The 23,926-nt window shown below is 42.1% G+C and overlaps 1 protein-coding gene across 3 annotated transcripts in view; it reads left to right on the top strand.

Moving 5' to 3' along the window:
* The first annotated feature begins 38 nt into the window (after window positions 1-38).
* LOC137254472 (ankyrin repeat and BTB/POZ domain-containing protein 2) overlaps window positions 39-23,926 on the top strand; it is a 173,463-nt gene continuing 149,575 nt past the window's right edge. The window contains exons 1-2 of one of the 3 annotated variants that reach the window (XM_067792165.1): window positions 39-203; window positions 1,196-1,486. The gene's annotated coding sequence lies outside the window, so the exon portion shown is untranslated. Of the gene's footprint in view, window positions 661-1,136; window positions 1,487-23,926 lie in introns of all 3 variants that reach the window. The other 2 variants (XM_067792166.1, XM_067792164.1) reach the window with 2 other exon arrangements.

The following is a 23,926-nucleotide window of genomic DNA, read 5'->3' as shown; positions in this document are numbered from 1 at the left end:
GCAACAGTTGCGTGTCGGCTTTTGTGAGCAACAGAACAATTTTGCGGATTACTGCGGCGTAAAATTTTTGCACTGATTTTTTGAACCCGTGTTGAAAACAAAAAAAAGTTTGACTAGGAATGAGCTTACACAGACATACAAGAATCACATTTTTATTTCAGTTTTCTTTTGGCTATCTATGTATATGGAAATGCTAAGTGCTTGTAAGTGTAAAGAGTGAAGCAACAAAAAAGTGTGCGATCGAAAAATTATGCGAAATTTCGGCGAAGCAAGGGAGAAGAGGTTTTTCAGCAAAGCAATAAATTGAAAAGAGATAAGCAAAATCTATGCATCTGTGCGGCATTGTTGTTGGAATTTTGTGTTGCTAGCACTAAACAAGTATTTGCAACATAATGGATTAACGGTCGAAAGTAGACGGTCGGTATTTTTTGTGACGATAAAAATGTTGCAAACAAAATTTTCAATTGAAAATGTGGCATTTGTTATTTCACGTAATCAAATGATTAAAATTTTTAAAGTGTTTAATGTGAATTGGTTGAAGTTGTTTATTGTGATTACACTTGTTGTTGCTTTCAATTAAATAACACGTGCTATATAATTTATACGGTTAAATAAAAAAGCTTGTGTGTTATTAAACAAAAAGAGAAAGTAAACCCGAAGGTAGTAGTGCAGTTTAGGGGCCCCACCCTAAAGTTGGGCCAAGATTTTCGATTGAGGCATCAAAAGACGCGTATTAATCTCGAGAACAATAATCCGAAGGCGAAAAAGAAAAATTTTATCTCTGTCCGGAGATATTTGCAGTTGAAGTTGGCGATTTTCATGTGGTTGTTGTTGTATTGTACCCACAAAAAAAATTGTGCATCACCGTGGTGGTAGCCACGGTTATACCACACACCCGAACTTGGCAAGGCGTAGCCCAGGGTTATCTTTTATAAGCGCGGCCGAAGGCCGCCAACGCAGAAAGGTGTTCTGCGCAAAAATACTATGGATCCCACCCCCGGTTTCGGAAGTACCCCCGGGTCTTTTTCGGTTTTTCATTAATATCTTTTGAACGGGTAAAAAAAGTTAACTTCCGCTTCCGGATTCTTAATCTAGACATGAATACGCGTCTTTTGATACCTCACTCAACAAAAAAGGCCCAATTTTAGGGTGGGGCCCCTAAACTGCATCGCAATTCATTAAAGCAAATTAATAGCACAGCTGGCAATAACGGCAATTGGTATTAAAAGTTAGATTAAAATTAAATAGCAAAACCATAAAATATTATTACTAATACACCATTATGGATAGTGTATTTTAAATACTAATAACACCAATATGAAAAACCTACCCAAAAACCCATGCTTCCGTATCCAAATCGCTTGCTTGTAACTTCTAGTGTCAATGATATAGCGTGAATTTTTGCCCATCATTGCAGCTGACAGACGCTCTTCGTTTATTTACGGACTCTTTTATGAATTTTCGCTGCCGTTTCGTTAGCATGAAGGTAACTACTCAATAGCTAATAAATATAAAGTTTTATTTATTTTCATAGTTAAGTAATATTTCTTTAAAGCTCATAAATTTGAATGTATGTCAACTATTACAAAACACTTTACAAAAGACTTAAGAAACAAACTTCACTAGACAAAAATTAGTTAAAAAATTCATGTTGGTATGTTAAGAGTTCTTCACTCGTGGCGACTTTTTGGGTGTAACTTCTTCTTTCAAAACCGTTTTGAGGTGAGAGAGTAACTAGGGAAGAGAGGGTATACACAAAAAGACTTTTTGAAATTTCTGGGGAGTGTTAACGAAGCGGGAGTTGGGATATGAATTCTTGCTACAACTAGTAGCCTACATATGCACAATCATAGCAGCATTTGTGACCTTCATATATATAACAAACTAGCAGACCCGACAGACGTTCTGCCCTAAATTTGGTATATCTTCATACATTTTAATAAGCTTTTCCGTCTAACTCTGCCCCCCCCCCCCCCCCCTCCTCACTTTTTCTTAATATCACAATGAAAATTACTTTAAAGCTCTCAGCAACAGCTTGCACTTAATATCCGTATTACACACACATTCTAGGGGTATCCGGGTACAGGTTTTGGCCTATATCTTGCGACCCTAGTCACCCAGCGGTATAAAAATTACTCTGTACTAAAGTACTCATCAACAGCTTCAATTTGATACCCATATTGTACAAACATATCCCAGGATTACCCAGGTCCACGTTTTGATCTCAAGACCATAGCCAGAATGGGATACAAATTATCCTATGTCTGTCTGCTGGTTCTGAGCTACCCCTCCACCAATTTTCAGCCAAATATGTTCATCCGTTCCTTCCTCTTCAATCACTCATTATCTATTAAAAAAAGCGCATCAAAATCCGTTGCGTATTTTTAAATATTTAAGCATTCAAAGGTACGCAGGGACAGAAAAAGCGATTTTTTTATACTGTGTAGTGATGTAAATCCATACATACCTATAAACATACGCCCGAAGTTAAATAACGCAGCGAATGCTTTATATGTGCCTATGTATGTGTCGCATCATGCCTCACTCAAAAGCAATTACCGATCACAGTTCACAGCGAACAACACCCACACATGCATTTTTTGGTAAAAATGTTACTTTTGTTTAAACAATTTGGCTGATATAAGAAAGGAATCAAGTATTTTTTTTTTTGATGCAAGGTAAATTTTTTTGATCGAAGGTAAATATTTCAAAGTTTTAATGAAAAGTAGAATTTTTTAAATTCACCCATCCATTTATGAGTTATAGCTGTGTAAACAAAAATTTTTTTTTACTACATTTTGGCAATTTGCCACGTCCCTATAATATATACCTTCAAATTATATTAATTGTACCATCTCACGTAGCTAAGCTTTCAAATGTAAAAGACCGTTTAAAAATGGGAGCATTCTGTGTGAAATTATGTGCGTACATGACATTTAGCGACTTTATTTTATAAGATTTATAGATTAAAGAAGTAGCTCGAGTGCTCTGGCCTCTTTAGCATTCTTGATGACCATATGACACTTAACTTTGTGACACACCATTGCAAAGAAGTAGCATTCCTAACGTAAAAAACAAAAATAATTTTTTTCATAAACTCTAAGAAATTTTCGGGCTCGAAAATCTCCGAGGACATTGAAGCAATCATGTAACGGCAGCGGGTAAAGGAGTTAAGTTTTACCCACGGTAAGGCATAATTGTCGTAAGCGGTAACTTAAATTCAAGGACCTTGAGTTAACCAAGTCGTCACCGCGACAGTCGTGTCAGTACCAAAAGGCAAGATGCTAGAACCAAGGCGTGTCGATTTTTTGCCGGATATGAATGTCAGCGGAATCTTTTTGTTTACAACAACACCAACAATTTAGTTATATTGTTGACGATGAGATGTAGCCGTTTATTACGAACTCGCTATTTCTAGTAAACGAATCAATAGCCAAGATTTCTACTTTTCAAATACTCCAGTTCAATTTTTGTTCGGAGCATCCAATGGTTATAGTAGAAAACATGTTGGTTTAGTAAAAGAGTTCAAGGGGAAAAACGCAGTTCGGTTAGCCGAAAGTTTCATAGGTGTGTACCATTAGGCTGGGGTTCTTTATTCAATGGCACAATTGCGCTCATATTTTGCATGCAAATAGGAAATTATTTTAAATTCGTGTAGAGCACAAAACGCCTGTTTAATTACTATTTTATATATCTAAGCACCATTACTTAACCTAGGTTAAGTTAGAGTAGGATAATAGGGGGTCCGTGGGAATTTCGCTATAATGTGAGTACCCTCATTGAGTGATGGTTGCGGAAAATTCACAAATTTTTCATAAATATATTTTGTTCTTGCGTGCAGAAAATTTTGACAGTAAAATAGAAAATTTTTACGTTTTCTATGGATTCTAGACAGAGAGAATACCCCTATTATTTTATGTTATAACTTATATAAATATTGCCCCTGATGAAGGCGAAAGAACTCATCAAAACGCGTAAGCGAAGAAAACTTTGTTTTTACAAATTAACCATGATCGCCGCTTTGCAGTGATTTTGCTTTGAAAAGCTTCTCAGTGAAAACTAGTGTGCCCTGCAGATGCCGTTCGGGGTCTATGTAAAACTTCAAGGTCTAGTCCCACCAATTTGTTGAAAAATCTAATAGAGCACGACGCATATCGAAAGAAAATCTGGGCCTTAAACTCTTTGGAGTTATATAATTTGTTGTTTTTGCTGTTGCTTTTTCCGTCTTCATGCCACGTTCTTCCAATTTTTCTCGAACTAGTTAATAGAAGAAAAATTAAATTTGGTTTTGAATTAATAATAATAAACCCAACATATCAATACCCTCCAAAGCCCGCCCAACCGACACGAGGGGCGCATCCGCATCACGCACAGATTTTGTCTTTGCCGAGTTGTTGATAGGCGGAGGTTTGTTAAGCGTTGAGATCTAAAAATGCTCAGCTACAGAATAAATATCATCAGCTGAGTATTATACATAATAGTTGGAAATAATACAAATAATACATATACTACATTGTTAAATAAGTGAACATTTTATATACAATTATAATTTTTTTTTTATTTTGTTACGAGTTAAGATAGGATGGGACAGTTTTCTTTATAGTAAAAAGTGATTCTGTGATATCAAACGAGTTCGAATAAGAGTTAAAATCATGACACAAACACTGAAAAGGTTCATTTAATTCGAAATTATTTCTGCACTGCTTCAAAAGAAGAGATTTGTATTGTCTTGACACTCGTAATGGGACATTGAAGTTTATTTCGTTTAAAAGAAAGGGGTTAGAAGTCAGTCCATTCAGTAGTTTAGACATGAATAATACGCCTAGTATTTCCCTACGACTTGCAAGAGTTGGAAGATTGATAAGCTTTAACCCTTTCGCGATATTGTTGCCATATGGCAACAGTAAATTTTTTAAAGGCCCTTAACACTCTCTTGTAAAAATTATCAACTTTTTTCGTATACATTTTCAAAAATTGAAGTTTGGTGATTAAATTGAAATAAAATAAATTATAATCGCCCATTAAATATCGGTAATATAACATTTTTAAAGAAAGGCTTCTGGCATATAGCACTTTCCTCGGAAATTTGTGTTTTGAATTTTTAAATTTTTGAGGTATTTTTGGCAAATGTTTTCAACAATTTTTGAATAAAGTACATATGTTGAAAAATGTCCACTCTGTCGTTTGGCATATAAATATTTTTTCGCGCGAAGCTTTAAAAGTCGTGCCAATTTTTAAAACTAACCTTCTTGCCATATGGCAACAAATTTCCCGTAAGGTGTTAACTTGCATTAGATTACAGGAGAAATATATTTGCGATTGAAACTGGTAGCATAGAGACGTGCTCTTGCGGAAAAATATTTTCAAATATGGCAAGAAAAATAAGGGACAGAGTTATAGACAAGATTTTGGAGAATTTTGAGGACTCAGATCTGTCAGATTTTGAGGATTCTAAATCGGAAGAAATATTAGAGTTTTTATTTGGGTCGTTTGACACTAATGAAACTTTCATGATGGAGGAGCTTTCTCGTCAAGGTAGTTAATGTAAGTTAATAGTAAGTTAATGACTTTCGATGGAAAAAGACTTCGTGGGCTCCTCCTCAAGCTGTGTTTCCTGAGAATTGTTCAAGTAACGATTTAAAACTTCCAGTACAGTACTTTTTGGGGTACTTCACTGTAGATTTTTTGAAGAAGTATTGCAGGCGACAAACCAATCCTCTCTTTTAAAAGGCGGTCGATCATTTAACTAACGAGGAAGAATTTTTTAAGTTTCTTGGTTTGGCGATTATTATTGGTACAATTGGTTATCCCAGATTGGATACATACTGAAAAGCAACCACAGATAATCCGGCATTTCGTCAAAATATGTCAGAGGAAATTGGTGTAGTAAAGTGCCTTTGAAGTCTGAAAAGGAACTAAAAAGGAAGGTAGAAGTAGTTTTGATTACCACATGGAAAGGAAGGACAATCTTTATGTCATAAGATGGCTTGATGGACGTATTGTCCGATTGATTTCAGCAATATATGGCGTAGAACCGCTTAAAAATGTGCATTGATTTTTCTTTGAAATGAAAAGAGGAAAGTTGAAATAGCTCAGCCAAACATTGTGGTTGTGTATGACAAGAACATGGTAGGAGTTGATAAAGTAGACTTTCTTCTTTCGTTGTATTGAATATCGATACCGGTCAAGGAAATGGACATTTAAATTATTTGACCACTTTATTGACCTGGCCAAATTCAACTCATGGCTGGAATACAGGAAGGATCATGAGGGTAATAATAAAAGCCAAAGGCAGAAACACATGGGTCTGCTTCAGGTTCGCAACGACATTGCTGATGGACTGCTAGCGCAAGCAAATAAGGACGTATGTTCTCTCAAACGTGGACAGCCAAAAGTCTCTTTGAATGAAAACATCGATATCAACATCAACTTCTCGTAAGAGATATGAAACAGCACCATCAATTTCTATCCGATATGATGGATGAATTAGGTGGAGAACACTGAGAAAAAAACAGATGCAAATTAAAAGGATGTTCCGAATTTTCCATATACAAATGTTTAAAGTGTTCGGTTCACCTATGTCTACCCAACGGGGATAGGGATTGATTTAAGGACTATCACTGCAGCGACTAAGCGCTTGGTAAGATATTTCTTTGCTATGTATTATTTTAAGTAATTTATATAGCTCTAGTTTTCTGTATTACGTTTTATGCTAAGCTTTTTAGAACTCTTGATTTATAAAGAAATTAAAATTGTGATGTTGAACCAAATTTTAACAAACGTACGAACCTTTATTGAAAAACCAAAAAAATACTGATTTTCTTTACCATACAAAACATTTGTTACCATATGGCAACATAAAAAAATAGCACTTAACAAAAAAAATTTCCAAAAAAAATGTATTTGTATTGTTATTGGTGCTAAAACAAATACTCAGACAAAAATTTAAATTTTGTGAATGGCGCAATAAAAAGATGTAGCGAAAGGGTTAAGCGAGTAGTATAAGATGGAAGATTATACCTAGAGTCCCAATAAAAATTCCTTAAAAAAAAAGTAAAGATTGCTTCTGTATTGACTCTAGCCTATCTGCATGAACTTGACTATTGATCCGTATTCTAATATCGGTCTAACTAATATGGAAAAAAGGGCTTTAGTTACAGGATAAATTTTAAAAAATTCCAACAAAAAACTAAATATTAACCCAAAATAAATACAAAAAAAGTATTTCTATTGTAAATATGTTTAATTTTTCGCATTTTGAAATTTATGAATTTTTTAACATTTTTCCAACAGTTAGTTTTTACTAAAAATACATATATGTATCTATGTTCAGTGGCGTCTGTTTTAGATTGAAATAAGCGGCGAAAAATGTCAATAGTCCCCCCACTTTGTGAAAAGTTTTAGTTTAAGCAGAACTCGTACAAATAAAAAAATTGTGGTTTTGCGATTTTTTTTGATAGATCCACCAAAATAACTAGTTTATAAGATTATGCTCCGAGGTAGAGAAGACTTTTGGGAACGATGGATGCTTGACTATAGCAGTTAAGTGGGCTCAGATTATAACTGCGGCAGTTATGTCTGTCGTAATAGGTGACTAAAATACCCTATTTACTCTAAGGAATGCCAGCGCTATTCATAGCTTCCCCAACCCAATTACTAACCGCACCTACCTGGCTTAGGAGGTTCAATGTGGTCATACTAAATCGTTTCCAAGATGGTGGGACTTATACCTTAATGGTGCTTGTTATGGAAATGTACCGCATCTATATCGGGAAAAAGTACCATCAGCATCCATAACACTCCCCAAAAATTCGAGAAGTGTGTTCATCGCTACAATAACAAGATAGCTGCTTCAGAATGTTGATCATACAAAATTCTTGTTAGAAAACATGCCTACATATAGCTTATGGTTTCATGCTTTCCTCCCCATTAATTAGCCTTTTGAATTCATTTCGACTAAACGCGGCTTCTTTTAACAAAAACATAAACACAAATGGAACTAATTAATCTACAGATAAATCAAGCTTAATTTCCATAAATATATTAACATCTTTTTTGCTGTTTTGTATTGACAAATGGACGCATTAATAATTAAAATTATTAAATAGTTTATCGGTTTATGTAAATGCCAACACTCTTAAGCGGACAAACACTTCAACAATAGTATTACTCGTATATACCCTTATGCAGACACATAAATAATTATGTATGCCCGCTTACACACGTAAGCGATTAATCAAGCTAATATAACTAAGATTATGCATTTGAATTAGTATTAAAAAAAAAAGATGCTTTTCGCACCACTTGCATAGTTGAAAAAACAAATTAAAATTCCTAAGATTTCAAATCGTAGTTACAGTCGAGAATAAAAACCAGTTTCAACAACTGCGAGCTTTCACAGCGTGAATAAAGTAAAGAGAATAACTTTTTATTTGCCTTTGAATATGCTTTACTTTGAATTGTTGAAAGAATAACCGCAGATTTTGTAACTTTGCTTTACGATTTACGTACATACATACATTCATATGTCTCAATTGGTGACTCGTGGAAAGCAAACTTTCGAATGGCATAATTAACTGATTGCAAGAATTTGGGTTAGACCAGCCCACAGCATTTAACATTCAAAAAAATCTAGCTGAATATTGATTTGTGTACAAACGCATGAAAAAACTCTACTTTTATGAAGCGTTTTAAAAAGCTACAGCTTAAATGACTCGCGTCTGCGTGTTACTATCAGCGGCTGAAGCTTAGACGATACAAAGGTGAGGCTGGTTGTTTATTGAGGTGAATAAAAAACGAGTAAAAGTGAAACAGAAGCTTGTTAATGATATATTTATGCATCTTTTTATGTATGTATGTAATAAATGTTATCCATCTTTCAATATCTCTCATTATTTTTTAATTAGCCTAGCTTTTAAATTAATAATATTGTTTGCCTTGGCTATGGGAGTAACTGTTGTTTACTTTTGATGAGCCCCATCATTTGAATTGACCCTCAGGCCAAAAATATTGGCTACCGGAATCGTTTCATCCATGCTTTGCGGGCATAATTGTATTATTTGGCTTATAATTATAGCCAAGCTAAGAAAGTGGTAATTAGCAAAATATCATACAAAATGCAATTAATAACAACAAAATGAGATAACTAGTAGCAAAATTTGAAGCAATGTGAGCTCAAAAGCAACGTGTCGCTTACTTCAACGATTGAGCTAAACTTATTAGGTAATTTGCTTAAGCTCTTCCAATGACTACTGCTAATACGCTTTATAACTGTAAGGCAAGAGCAAACATATAAATTCGTTTCATTGGTTTACTATTTATATTGTGGCATCCATCGGTTTAAGTAGAGAAAGGAGAGGAAGGAAATTATTTTTAAAATAGTATCCGTGGAAAAAAAAAAGTATGTACGAATTAAAAAAAAAACCAAAAACAGGATTAGCCTGGTTTCATCGGGCCACTTGAGGGCAGTGCGCTGCCACAACGTCCGAGATCAAAAAAAAAAAAAAAAACAAAAAAAATATAAGCAGGATAGTGGTCTTATATATGTATGTATTTATGAGGGAGATGAGTAGGAGAGGAAGAGGGATATGGAGAAAGGAAGGCAAAGATGAGATAGAAAGATCTTGAGCATAGAGAAGATGAACAGGACATGGGAATAAGGGATGAAAAAGGGAGAAAAGCAAAATTAAAGGAAAAGCGGATGAAAATGGAAGGAAGTGAAAAAGAAATAGAGAGTGGAACGGCTAGTGATAGGAATGGTGTGAAGGCAGGAAGAGAGAGAGAGGGAGAGAGGAAGGGAAGATCGAGAGCAAGAACAAGAGGAATATAAAAGGAAAGGGGAACAGAAAGAGAAAGAAAGTGGAAGATGATTGTAGAGGAAGGGTTCAAGTAAAACAATTGCATATTGTAATGACAGAAAAGGGAAAGGGACAGGAGGCAGAAATGTATGAGATTGTGGAAAACCAAAGAAGGGATGCGACGGAGATTAGAAAGCCGGGGAAGAGAAAGGGCGTTGAATACTAAATTATTGAAGGAGTGGGAGAGAAATTTTGAAGGATGAGAGTCACTTAAAGTGGAAGGGAGAGAGCGAAAAACAGCAACAAAGATGCAGAGAAAGAAAACTGGAAAAGAAAAATAAAAAGAGGAAGGAAAAGAAAAAAGTGTAAGATTTAGGGTATTTGAAGAGAAATTTAAAATGGGATGATTACTTACTTACTTACTTAATTGGCGCTTAACCGTCTAAACGGTTATGGCCGTCCAACAAGGCGCGCCAGTCGCTCCTTCGCTCCGCCAACCGGCGCCAATTGGTCACACCAAGGGAGTTTAAATCGTTTTCCACCTGGTCCTTCCAACGGAGTGGAGGCCGCCCTCTACCTCTGCTTCCATAGGCGGGTTCCGATAGAAACACTTTCTTGGCCGGAGCATCATCTTTCATTCGCATAACATGGCCTAGCCAGCGCAGCCGCTGCGTTTTAATTCGCTGGACTATGTTGATGTCTGCGTATAGCTCGTACAGCTCATCATTAAATCTTCTTCGGTACTCGCCATCGCCAACGCGTAGAGGTCCATAAATCTTTCGAAGAACTTTTCTCTCGAACACTCCCAAAGCCGCTTCATCTGCTGTTGTCATGGTCCTTGCTTCTGCCCCATATAGCAGGACGGGTACGATAAGTGACTTGTAGAGTATGATTTTCGTTCGCCGAGAGAGGACTTTACTTTTCAATTGCCTACCTAGTCCAAAGTAGCATTTATTGGCAAGATTGATTCTTCGCTGGATTTCAGTGCTGATGTTGTTGCTAGTGTTGATGCTGGTTCCCAAATAAACGAAGTCTTTTACTATTTCGAAATTATGGCTGCCAACAGTAGCGTGGTTGCCAAGGCGCATATGCGCTGACTCTTTGCTCGATGACAGCAGGTACTTCGTTTTGTCCTCATTTACCATCAAACCCATCTTTACCGCTTCTTTTTCCAGCTTGGAGTAAGCAGAACTAACAGCGCGGGTGTTTAGACCGATGATATCAATGTCATCAGCATATGCCAGTAATTGCACGCTTTTATAGTATATTGTTCCAGTGCGGTTAAGTTCTGCAGCTAGTAAAATTTTCTCAAGCATCAAATTAAAGAAATCGCACGATAGGGGGTCACCCTGTCTGAAACCTCGTTTAGTTTCGAACGGCTCGGAGAGGTCCTTCCCAATTCTGACTGAGCTGATGGTGTTGCTCAACGTCATTTTGCACAGCCGTATAAGTTTTGCGGGGAAACCAAATTCAGACATAGCGGCATAAAGGCAGCTCCTTTTCGTGCTGTCGAAGGCGGCTTTAAAGTCGACGAAGAGGTGATGTGTGTCGATTCTCTTTTCAGGGTTTTTTCCAAGATTTGGCGCATTGTGAAAATCTGGTCGATGGTAGATTTACCAGGTCTGAAGCCGCACTGATAAGGTCCAATCAGCCGGTTCACGGTGGGCTTCAATCTTTCGCACAATACACTTGAAAGGACCTTATATGCGATATTAAGAAGGCTGATTCCACGATAGTTGGTGCATTTTGCAGTATCCCCCTTCTTGTGGACTGGGCAAAGAACACTTAGATTCCAACCGTCGGGCATGCTTTCGTCCGCCCATATTTTGCTAAGAAGCTGCTGCATGCGCCTTACCAACTCCTCGCCGCCGAACTTGAATAGCTCCGCAGGCAATCCATCAGCGCCCACGGCTTTGTTGTTTTTCAATCTGGTTATTGCTATTCTAACTTCGTCATAATCGGGCGGGGGGACATATATTCCATCATCATCGATTGCGGGATCGGGTTCTTCATCTCTGCGCGGTGAATTGCTGCCTCCATTTAGGAGAGCAGAGAAGTGCTCCCTCCATAATCTAAGCACTCTCTGGACATCAGTTACAAGGTCGCCGTTTTCATTCCTACAGGAGTTTGCCCCGGTCTTAAAACCTTCCGTCTGTCGCCGTATTTTTTGGTAGAATTTTCGGGCGTTATTCCTGGTGGCTAGCAGCTCAAGCTCCTCGCACTCACGCCTTTCTGCTTCTGCTTTTTTCTTCCTGAAAAGGCGTCTCGCTTCCCTTTTCAACTCACGATAGCGTTCACACACTCCTCTTGTCGCGCTCGCTTTTAACGTAGCCCTGTAGGCAGCATCTTTTCTTTCGGTTGCAACGCGGCATTCTTCATCATACCAGTTGTGTTTTCGTGGCCGTCGGTAACCAATTTTTTGCTCGGCGGCAGTACGAAGTGCTTTGGAGATATGCTCCCACTGCTCCTGTATTCCTTCAGGATGAGTTGTGCCCTCCGAGAGCAGGTGTGAGAGTCGAGTTGCGAAATCATTGGCAGTCTGTTGTGATTGAAGCTTTTCGACGTCTATCTTTCCTTGTGTCTTTTGGTGCTTGTTTGGGATGATTATTACAAAGAAAAAGAAGAAACAGATGGAGAAGAATCAGCAGAGGGAAATACTATACAATGCCCTCGACTACTTTGAAATCCTATTCATGCTAGACTAAATCACAGCGTAGCTAGGGAGGATTTACTTCTAAAACATAGGAAAAAACTTTATTAGAAGCAGAACATGTGCTAGTTGGTTGATTTTTGTTTTACGGTAGCAACCGTGCCAAAATAGCGCACTAGCCACTTTTGTGATGTACATTGTCCTGGAACGGGTTACTTAATATACCCGGGGTATTTTTTACTCAAACTATTTAGGTAGATCAAAACACATACATCTTAATATCACCCTTAAATGGAGAGCTGGTTAAAATTCTTAACCTATTGTTCTTAGTCCTGTCCTTGAAGTGGCTTCCCACTCTTTCCGCATGTAGACCCAATGGCGAGTGTCCTGTTACTGTGGATGTGATCCTGAGTGTGTTTTTCATAGACAAATTGAATAGAAAGTCCATTATATTCTGGTTGCTGTCAGTCCAAGTTTATTTGTTCATTTTGCAGGTGTAGAAAACCAATCGCAGACAAGCTGTGGTTTTTAGTATCCAACTAATCTTTATTGCTTAGATTTTGCATACAAGTCGCTAACAGAATATTTAGTTCACCTATTAAAAAGTTTATAAGAACGGTTCTGTACCACTTACTTATTGGGTGATCTTTTTGTGTTAACTCGTATACCTCTTGAATCTGGTTTTTTTTTTATAATCATTATATTAACAAAGCAAAATCAGATCAAAACTCCACTCAATTTTGTGTTCAAATATCGGTGGATAAAAGAAATGAATAACCCAGGACCTTCGGTGTAGTAGTTTTAACACTCTACTATTATACCGCGGCGGCTGCAATATCGAGGGGTAGAAAACAGAATTCGGCAGTTCAATAGCGATATGTAGGCTTTACCGCCAATTTTTCGCGTAGCTAACGTACTTGTCTAAAGAAGTTATAAAAACGTGAAGCGAGGCTTTTTTTTGAACCGGATGCTCATAAAGGTTGACCTTCCACACAACTGATTGTATACGAAGCAAATATGATCTATGATCCTAATTAGTAGTTCAAAATCAAACTCGCTAATTAAAACACATCTATCTTGCCACATGATAAATATTCTCGTGCCCTAATTCCTTCATTAAATTTATGGCATGCAATATGCGCATATTTTATTAAATAAATTGCAATTATTTGACCAAAGAAGCATCTCTTTCACACGCAAAAGCTTCAATACATGTGTATGCATACCTTTATAGATATTTCTGGTAACAAAAACAAAAGGAGAGCTAACACTTCTTCTTCAATCGTTTGCGTTTTTCATATGTGTTGTGTCTGCCTAGCAATTTCTAGATGCGATTTACTGCACAAAAGTGGCATTTCCGTTTTCAATTTGTTGCTGCTGTAATAACGAAGAACACAAAAGCGAAAAAGGGAATGCAAATAATTGTCGCTTTGAGTGCTGATGCTTCTTTACAAATGTCGTGTTATGCAGAGCATCCTTGCAAATCTAATATCTAATCTAATATATCTAATATATAGTATAAATGGCAAAGTTTGGATGTGAAGATGTTTGGATGTTTGGATGTTTGGATGTTTGTCCAGACGTTTGTCTTTGTGACTCAATCACGCAAAAACGGCTGGACCGATTTGGATGAAATTTTGCACACATATAGCCAATAGTCTAGAAGGATCTACTAACTATATATTTTTGAAAAGGGGCGTGGTCCCCGCCCCCTAGGAACAGTTATAATTTAATTATTATATTTTTTCGTCTTTGCGACTGAATCACGCCAGAATGGCTACACGGATTTTGATGAAATTTGGGACACAGACAGTAGTCTACTAGCGAAATTTTTTTCGAACATGGAAAGAGGGTGGGGGTCCCACGACCCGTTCGAGAAATTATTTTTCAATAATTTTTACACATTATAACTTTACGTATACTGGCCTTCACCAATATCACAGACTCAAGGGGTCAAATAAGTCGAGGGCTTACAAAGTAAGCAGTGACACCCTCCGCCCGCCTACCCCCCCTTTATCTCACCCTCTGGTGTAAAATCTATAAATTGTTATAACTCAATATAAATTTTCTCCTAAATCAATAGTTTTTGGTATCTGGTACATACAGAACGAGATCTAGACAATTTTGGAGGAACGATCAGTGGTCCTCTCCTCTACTCCCGCCATCCGCCCTCCATCAATTGTTTTTATTAGCACGCTTTTATTAGCTTTACCTGTATGTTTCTATGTAACTTTTTATTCGCTCCAATGCGCCTGCTGCCTTATTAACATGGTTTTATAATTAGCTTCACCTTATTTGTAATCCCGTAAGGGTCATATCGAGACCTTCCGGGATCATTTCTGGATGGTTTTCGGGATCGGTCCGGGATTACGCCGGGGTAATTTCGGGACTTTTTCGGGACTATTTCGGGATCATTTTGGGACCCTTCCGGGATCATTTCGGTATAGTTTTCGGGATCCGTCCGGGATCCCGTCGGGTTATTTTGGGACATTTTCGGGACTATTCCGGAATCATTTCGGGACTATTTCGCGATCATTTGGGGACCCTTCCGGCATCATTTCTGGATGGTTTTCGGGATCCGTGCGGGATCTCGTCGGGGTCATATGGGGACTTTTTCGGGATCAATTGGGGGCTCTTCCGGCATCATTTCTGGATGGTTTTCGGGATCCGTCCGGGATCCTGTCGGGGTCATTTTGGGACTTTTGCGGGATCATTTGGGGTCTCTTCCGGCATCATTTCTGGATGGTTTACGGGATCCGTCCGGGATCCTGTCGGGGTCATTTTGGGACTTTTGCGGGATCATTTGGGGTCTCTTCCGGCATCATTTCTGGATGGTTTACGGGATCCGTCCGGGATCCCGTCGGCGTCATTTTGGGACTTTTGCGGGATCATTTGGGGTCTCTTCCGGCATCATTTCTGGATGGTTTACGGGATCCGTCCGGGATCCTGTCGGGGTCATTTTGGGACTTTTGCGGGATCATTTGGGGTCTCTTCCGGCATCATTTCTGGATGATTTACGGGATCCGTCCGGGATCCTGTCGGGGTCATTTTGGGACTTTTGCGGGATCATTTGGGGTCTCTTCCGGCATCATTTCTGGATGGTTTACGGGATCCGTCCGGGATCCCGTCGGCGTCATTTTGGGACTTTTGCGGGATCATTTGGGGTCTCTTCCGGCATCATTTCTGGATGGTTTACGGGATCCGTCCGGGATCCTGACGGGGTCATTTTGGGACTTTTGCGGGATCATTTGGGGTCTCTTCCGGCATCATTTCTGGATGGTTTACGGGCTCCGTCCGGGACCCTGTCGGGGTCATTTTGGGACTTTAGCGGGATCATTTGGGGTCTCCTCCGGCATCATTTCTGGATGGTTTACGGGATCCGTCCGGGATCCTGTCGGGGTCATTTTGGGACTTTTGCGGGATCATTTGGGGTCTCTTCCAACATCATTTCTGGATGGTTTTCGGGATCCGTCCGGGATCCTGTCGGGGTAATTTTGAGACTTTTGCGGGATCATATGGGGTCTCCTCCGGAATCATTTCTGGATGGTTTACGGGATCCGTCCGGGACCCTGTCGGGGTCATTTTGGGACTTTAGCGGGATCATTTGGGGTCTCCTCCGGCATCATTTCTGGATGGTTTACGGGATCCGTCCGGGATCCTGTCGGGGTCATTTTGGGACTTTTGCGGGATCATTTGGGGTCTCTCCCGGCATCATTTCTGGATGGTTTTCGGGATCCGTCCGGGATCCTGTCGGGGTCATTTTGGGACTTTTGCGGGATCATTTGGGGTCTCTTCCGACATCATTTCTGGATGGTTTACGGGATCCGTCCGGGATCCTGTCGGGGTCATTTTGGGACTTTTGCGGGATCATTTGGGGTCTCTTCCGGCATCATTTCTGGATGGTTTACGGGCTCCGTTCGGGACCCTGTCGGGGTCATTTTGGGACTTTAGCGGGATCATTTGGGGTCTCCTCCGGCATCATTTCTGGATGGTTTACGGGATCCGTCCGGGACCCTGTCGGGGTCATTTTGGGTCTTTAGCGGGAACATTTGGGGTCTCCTCCGGCATCATTTCTGGATGGTTTTCGGGATCCGTCCGGGATCCCGTCGATGTCATTTCGATACTATTTCGGCATCATTTGGGGTACCTTCCGGTATCAATTCTAGATGGTTTTCGGGATCCGTCCGGGATCCCGTCGGAGTCATTTCGGAATTTTTTCTCGACTAATACAGGATCATTTGGGGACCTTATCGGCATCATTTCTGGATGGTTTTCGGAATCCGTCCGCGATCCCGTCAGGGTCATTTCGGGACTATTTCGGGATAATTTGGGGTACCTGCCGGCATCATTTCTGGATGGTTTTCGGTATCCGTCCGGGATCCCGTCGGTGTCATTTCGGGACCATTTGGGGTCCATTCCGGCATCATTTCTGGATGGTTTTCGGGATCCGTCCGGGATCCTGTCGGGGTCATTTTGGGACTTTTGCGGGATCATTTGGGGTCTCTTCCGGCATCATTTCTGGATGGTTTTCGGGATCCGTCCGGGATCCTGTCGGGGTCATTTTGGGACTTTTGCGGGATCATTTGGGGTCTCTTCCGGCATCATTTCTGGATGGTTTACAGGATCCGTCCGGGATCCTGTCGGGGTCATTTTGAGACTTTTGCGGGATCATTTGGGGTCTCTTCCGGCATCATTTCTGGATGGTTTACGAGATCCGTCCGGGATCCTGTCGGGGTCATTTTGGGACTTTTGCGAGATCATTTGGGGTCTCTTCCGGCATCATTTCTGGATGGTTTACGGGATCCGTCCGGGACCCTGTCGGGGTCATTTTGGGACTTTAGCGGGATCATTTGGGGTCTCCTCCGGCATCATTTCTGGATGGTTTTCGGGATCCGTCCGGGATCCTGTCGGGGTCATTTTGGGACCTTTGCGGGATCATTTGGGGTCTCTTCCGGCATCATTTCTAGATGGTTTTCGGGATCCTTCCGGGATCCCGTCGGAGTCATTTCGGAACTTTTTCTCGACTAATACAGGATCATTTGGGGACCTTTCCGGCATCATTTCTGGGTAGTTTTAGGGATCCGTGCGGGATCTCGACGGGGTCATATCGGAACCATTTGGGGTACCTACCGGCATCATTTCTGGTTGGTTTTCGGGATCCGTCTGGGATCCCGTCGGGATCATTTCGGGACTATTTCGGGATCATTTGGGTACCTACCTTCATCATTTCTGGATGATTTTCGGGATCCGTACGGGATCCCGTCGGGGTCATTTCAGGACTTTTTCGGGATCATTTGGGGTACCTAGATGGATAGTTTTCGGGATTCGTCCGGGATCCCGTCTGGATCATTTCAGGACTTTTTCGGGATCATTTGGGGTATCTTCCGGCCACTTTTCTAGATGGTTTTCGGTATCCGTCCGGGATACCGTCAGGGTAATTTCGGGACTATTTGGGGATAACTTGGGAACCTTTCCGGCATCATTTCTGGATAGTTTTCGAGATTTGTCCAGGATCCCGTCGGCATCATTTCGTGACTATTTGGTGTCATTTAGGGACACTTCCGGGATCATTTTAGGTCTCTTCGAAACCGGTAATTCAGTACACATGGCCGTGGATTTACGGCAAATTATTCGTAATTAAAATTCGGTATGTTTTATCTTTAATATATCACAGCTTTTTCGTTCTATTTTTAAATGAATCCTGTAACGAACTATTACAACTATAATTAAAATTTTTGTAATATTTTAACCAACTAAATACCCGAAAAAGGAACACTGCTTTCATTTAAAAACTTCTTTTTGGTTTTAGCTAATTGTAGTTTCACTCCTTTGTTCTATGAGTAGTAATTCTTTCACCCCTGTCATATCAATTAATTTAACTTAGAAACAAAATGTATTTTTTTAATTCGAAAAAAGTGTATTGTACTATTCATGTAAGCGTGCCCATCAGCTCAGTTAGTTCTTTTTTTTTACTGTATTAAAAAATAAAATACATTGACAGAAAAAATTTTTAAACAGACAACTTGATAAGCAGGCTAACGTGAATAGCACATATATTTTATTTTCTCCTTGCGGACGGGGCCGCGGGTAAAGGCTAGTATATTATAAATGGCAAAGTTTGGATGTGAAGATGTTTGGATGTTTGGATGTTTGGATGTTTGGATGTTTGGATGTTTGTCCAGACGTTTGTCTTTGTGACTCAATCACGCAAGAACGGCTGGACCGATTTGGATGAAATTTTGCACACATATAGCCAATAGTCTAGAAGGATCTACTAACTATATATTTTTGAAAAGGGGCGTGGTCCCCGCCCCCTAGGAACAGTTATAATTTAATTATTATATTTTTTCGTCTTTGCGACTGAATCACGCCAGAATGGCTACACGGATTTTGATGAAATTTGGGACACAGACAGTAGTCTACTAGCGAAATTTTTTTCGAACATGGAAAGAGGGGTGGGGGTCCCACGACCCCTTCGAGAAATTATTTTTTAATAATTTTTACACATTATAACTTTATGTATACTGGCCTTCACCAATATCACAGACTCAAGGGGTCAAATAAGTCGAGGGCTTACAAAGTAAGCAGTGACACCCTCCGCCCGCCCCCCCCCCTTTATCTACCCCTCTGGTGTAAAATCTATAAATTGTTATAAATCAATATAAATTTTCTCCTAAATCAATAGTTTTTGGTATCTGGTACATACAGAACGAGATCTAGACAATTTTGGAGGAACGATCAGTGGTCCTCTCCTCTACTCCCGCCATCCGCCCTCCATCAATTGTTTTTATTAGCACGCTTTTATTAGCTTTACCTGTATGTTTTTATGTAACTTTTTATTCACTCCAATGCGCCTGCTGCCTTATTAACATGGTTTTATAATTAGCTTCACCTTATTTGTAATCCCGTAAGGGTCATATCGAGACCCTCCGGGATCATTTCTGGATGGTTTTCGGGATCGGTCCGGGATTACGCCGGGGTAATTTCGGGACTTTTTCGGGACTATTTCGGGATCATTTTGGGACCCTTCCGGGATCATTTCTGTATAGTTTTCGGGATCCGTCCGGGATCCCGTCGGGGTTATTTTGGGACATTTTCGGGACTATTCCGGAATCATTTCGGGACTATTTCGCGATCATTTGGGGACCCTTCCGGCATAATTTCTGGATGGTTTTCGGGATCCGTCCGGGATCCCGTCGGGGTACTTTCGGGATTATTTGCGTACCTTCGAGAGATAAATTCTTGATGGTTTCCGGGATCATTACGGGACTTTTTCGGGGTCAGTTTGGGTCCTTTCCGTAATCATTCCTGGATGGTTTTAGGGATCCGTCCGGGATCCCGTCGGCGTCATTTTGGGACTTTTGCGGGATCATTTGGGGTCTCTTCCGGCATCATTTCTGGATGGTTTACGGGATCCGTCCGGGATCCCGTCGGCGTCATTTTGGGACTTTTGCGGGATCATTTGGGGTCTCTTCCGGCATTATTTCTGGATGGTTTACGGGATCCGTCCGGGATCCTGTCGGGGTCATTTTAGGACTTTTGCGGGATCATTTGAGGTCTCTTCCAGCATCATTTCTGGATGGTTTTCGGGATCCGTCCGGGATCCTGTCGGGGTCATTTTGAGACTTTTGCGGGATCATTTGGGGTCTCCTCCGGCATCATTTCTGGATGGTTTACGGGATCCGTCCGGGATCCTGTCGGGTCATTTTGGGACTTTTGCGGGATCATTTGGGGTCTCTTCCGGCATCATTTCTGGATGGTTTACGGGATCCGTCCGGGATCCTGTCGGGGTCATTTTGGGACTTTTGCGGGATCATTTGGGGTCTCTTCCAGCATCATTTCTGGATGGTTTTCGGGATCCGTCCGGGATCCTGTCGGGGTCATTTTGAGACTTTTGCGGGATCATTTGGGGTCTCCTCCGGCATCATTTCTGGATGGTTTACGGGAACCGTCCGGGATCCCGTCGGCGTCATTTTGGGACTTTTGCGGGATCATTTGGGGTCTCTTCCGGCATCATTTCTGGATGGTTTACGAGATCCGTCCGGGATCCTGTCGGGGTCATTTTGGGACTTTTGCGGGATCATTTGGGGTCTCTTCCAGCATCATTTCTGGATGGTTTTCGGGATCCGTCCGGGATCCTGTCGGGGTCATTTTGAGACTATTGCGGGATCATTTGGGGTCTCCTCCGGCATCATTTCTGGATGGTTTACGGGATCCGTCCGGGATCCTGTCGGGGTCATTTTGGGACTTTTGCGGGATCATTTGGGGTCTCTTCCGGCATCATTTCTGGATGGTTTACGGGATCCGTCCGGGATCCTGTCGCGGTCATTTTGGGACTTTTGCGGGATCATTTGGAGTCTCTTCCGGCATCATTTCTGGATGGTTTACGGGATCCGTCCGGGATCCTGTCGGGGTCATTTTGGGACTTTTGCGGGATAATTTGGTGTCTCTTCCGGCATCATTTCTGGATGGTTTACGGGATCCGTCCGGGACCCTGTCGGGGTCATTTTGGGACTTTAGCGGGATCATTTGGGGTCTCCTCCGGCATCATTTCTGGATGGTTTACGGGATCCGTCCGGGATCCTGTCGGGGTCATTTTGGGACTTATGCGGGAGAATTTGGGGTCTCTCCCGGCATCATTTCTGGATGGTTTTCGGGATCCGTCCGGGATCCTGTCGGGGTCATTTTGGGACTTTTGCGGGATCATTTGGGGTCTCTTCCGACATCATTTCTGGATGGTTTACGGGATCCGTCCGGGATCCTGTCGGGGTCATTTTGGGACTTTTGCGGGATCATTTGAGGGTCTCTTCCGGCATCATTTCTGGATGGTTTACGAGATCCGTCCGGGACCCTGTCGGGGTCATTTTGGGTCTTTAGCGGGATCATTTGGGGTCTCCTCCGGCATCATTTCTGGATGGTTTTCGGGATCCGTCCGGGATCCCGTCGATGTCATTTCGGGACTATTTCGGCATCATTTGGGGTACCTTCCGGTATCAATTCTAGATGGTTTACGGGATCCGTCCGGGATCCCGTCGGAGTCATTTCGGAATTTTTTCTCGACTAATACAGGATCATTTGGGGACCTTATCGGCATCATTTCTGGATGGTTTTCGGAATCCGTCCGCGATCCCGTCAGGGTCATTTCGGGACTATTTCGGGATAATTTGGGGTACCTGCCGGCATCATTTCTGGATGGTTTACGAGATCCGTCCGGGATCCTGTCGGGGTCATTTTGGGACTTTTGCGAGATCATTTGGGGTCTCTTCCGGCATCATTTCTGGATGGTTTACGGGATCCGTCCGGGACCCTGTCGGGGTCATTTTGGGACTTTAGCGGGATCATTTGGGGTCTCCTCCGGCATCATTTCTGGATGGTTTTCGGGATCCGTCCGGGATCCTGTCGGGGTCATTTTGGGACCTTTGCGGGATCATTTGGGGTCTCTTCCGGCATCATTTCTAGATGGTTTTCGGGATCCTTCCGGGATCCCGTCGGAGTCATTTCGGAACTTTTTCTCGACTAATACAGGATCATTTGGGGACCCTTTCGGCATCATTTCTGGATAGTTTTAGGGATCCGTTCGGGATCCCGACGGGGTCATATCGGGACCATTTGGGGTACCTACCGGCATCATTTCTGGATGGTTTACGGGATACGTCCGGGACCCTGTCGGGTCATTTTGGGACTTTAGCGGAATCATTTGGGGTCTCCTCCGGCATCATTTCTAGATGGTTTCCGGATCCGTCCGGGATTCCGTCGGCGTAATTTCGTGACTATTAGGGGGTTATTTGGGGACCTTTCCGGCATCATTTCTGGGTAGTTTTAGGGATCCGTGCGGGATCTCGACGGGGTCATATCGGAACCATTTGGGGTACCTACCGGCATCATTTCTGGTTGGTTTTCGGGATCCGTCCGGGATCCTGTCGGGGTCATTTTGGGACTTTTGCGGGATCATTTGAGGGTCTCTTCCGGCATCATTTCTGGATGGTTTACGAGATCCGTCCGGGACCCTGTCGGGGTCATTTTGGGTCTTTAGCGGGATCATTTGGGGTCTCCTCCGGCATCATTTCTGGATGGTTTTCGGGATCCGTCCGGGATCCCGTCGATGTCATTTCGGGACTATTTCGGCATCATTTGGGGTACCTTCCGGTATCAATTCTAGATGGTTTTCGGGATCCGTCCGGGATCCCGTCGGAGTCATTTCGGAATTTTTTCTCGACTAATACAGGATCATTTGGGGACCTTATCGGCATCATTTCTGGATGGTTTTCGGAATCCGTCCGCGATCCCGTCAGGGTCATTTCGGGACTATTTCGGGATAATTTGGGGTACCTGCCGGCATCATTTCTGGATGGTTTTCGGTATCCGTCCGGGATCCCGTCGGTGTCATTTCGGGACCAATTGGGGTCCATTCCGGCATCATTTCTGGATGGTTTTCGGGATTCGTCCGGGATCCTGTCGGGGTCATTTTGGGACTTTTGCGGGATCATTTGGGGTCTCTACCGGCATCATTTCTGGATGGTTTTCGGGATCCGTCCGGAATCCTGTCGGGGTCATTTTGGGACTTTTGCGGGATCATTTGGGGTCTCTTCCGGCATCATTTCTGGATGGTTTACAGGATCCGTCCGGGATCCTGTCGGGGTCATTTTGAGACTTTTGCGGGATCATTTGGGGTCTCTTCCGGCATCATTTCTGTATGGTTTTCGGGATCCGTCCGGGATCCTGTCGGGGTCATTTTGGGACTTTTGCGAAATCATTTGGGGTCTCTTCCGGCATCATTTCTGGATGGTTTACGGGATCCGTCCGGGATCCTGTCGGGGTCATTTTGGGCCTTTTGCGGGATCATTTGGGTTCTCTTCCGGCATCATTTCTGGATGGTTTACGGGATCCGTCCGGGATCCTGTCGGGGTCATTTTGGGACTTTTGCGGGATCATTTGGGGTCTCTCCCGGCATCATTTCTGGATGGTTTTCGGGATCCGTCCGGGATCCTGTCGGGGTCATTTTGGGACTTTTGCGGGATCATTTGGGGTCTCTTCCGGCATCATTTCGGGATGGTTTACGGGATCCGTCCGGGATCCTGTCGGGGTCATTTTGGGACTTTTGCGAGATCATTTGGGGTCTCTTCCGGCATCATTTCTGGATGGTTTTCGGGATCCGTCCGGAATCCTGTCGGGGTCATTTTGGGACTTTTGCGCGATCATTTGGGGTCTCTTCCGGCATCATTTCTGGATGGTTTTCGGGATCCGTCCGGGATCCTGTCGGGGTCATTTTGGGACCTTTGCGGGATCAAATGGGGTCTCTTCCGGCATCATTTCTAGATGGTTTTCGGGATCCATCCGGGATCCCGTCGGGGTCATTTTGGGACTTTTGCGGGATCATTTGGGGTCTCTTCCGGCATCATTTCTGGATGGTTTACGGGATCCGTCCGGGATCCTGTCGGGGTCATTTTGGGACTTTTGCGGGATCATTTGGGGTCTCTTC

Source organism: Eurosta solidaginis, chromosome 5, assembly GCF_040869045.1.
Source record: "Eurosta solidaginis isolate ZX-2024a chromosome 5, ASM4086904v1, whole genome shotgun sequence".
NCBI lineage: Eukaryota > Metazoa > Arthropoda > Insecta > Diptera > Tephritidae > Eurosta > Eurosta solidaginis.
This window is presented reverse-complemented; position numbering and strand designations above follow the sequence as displayed.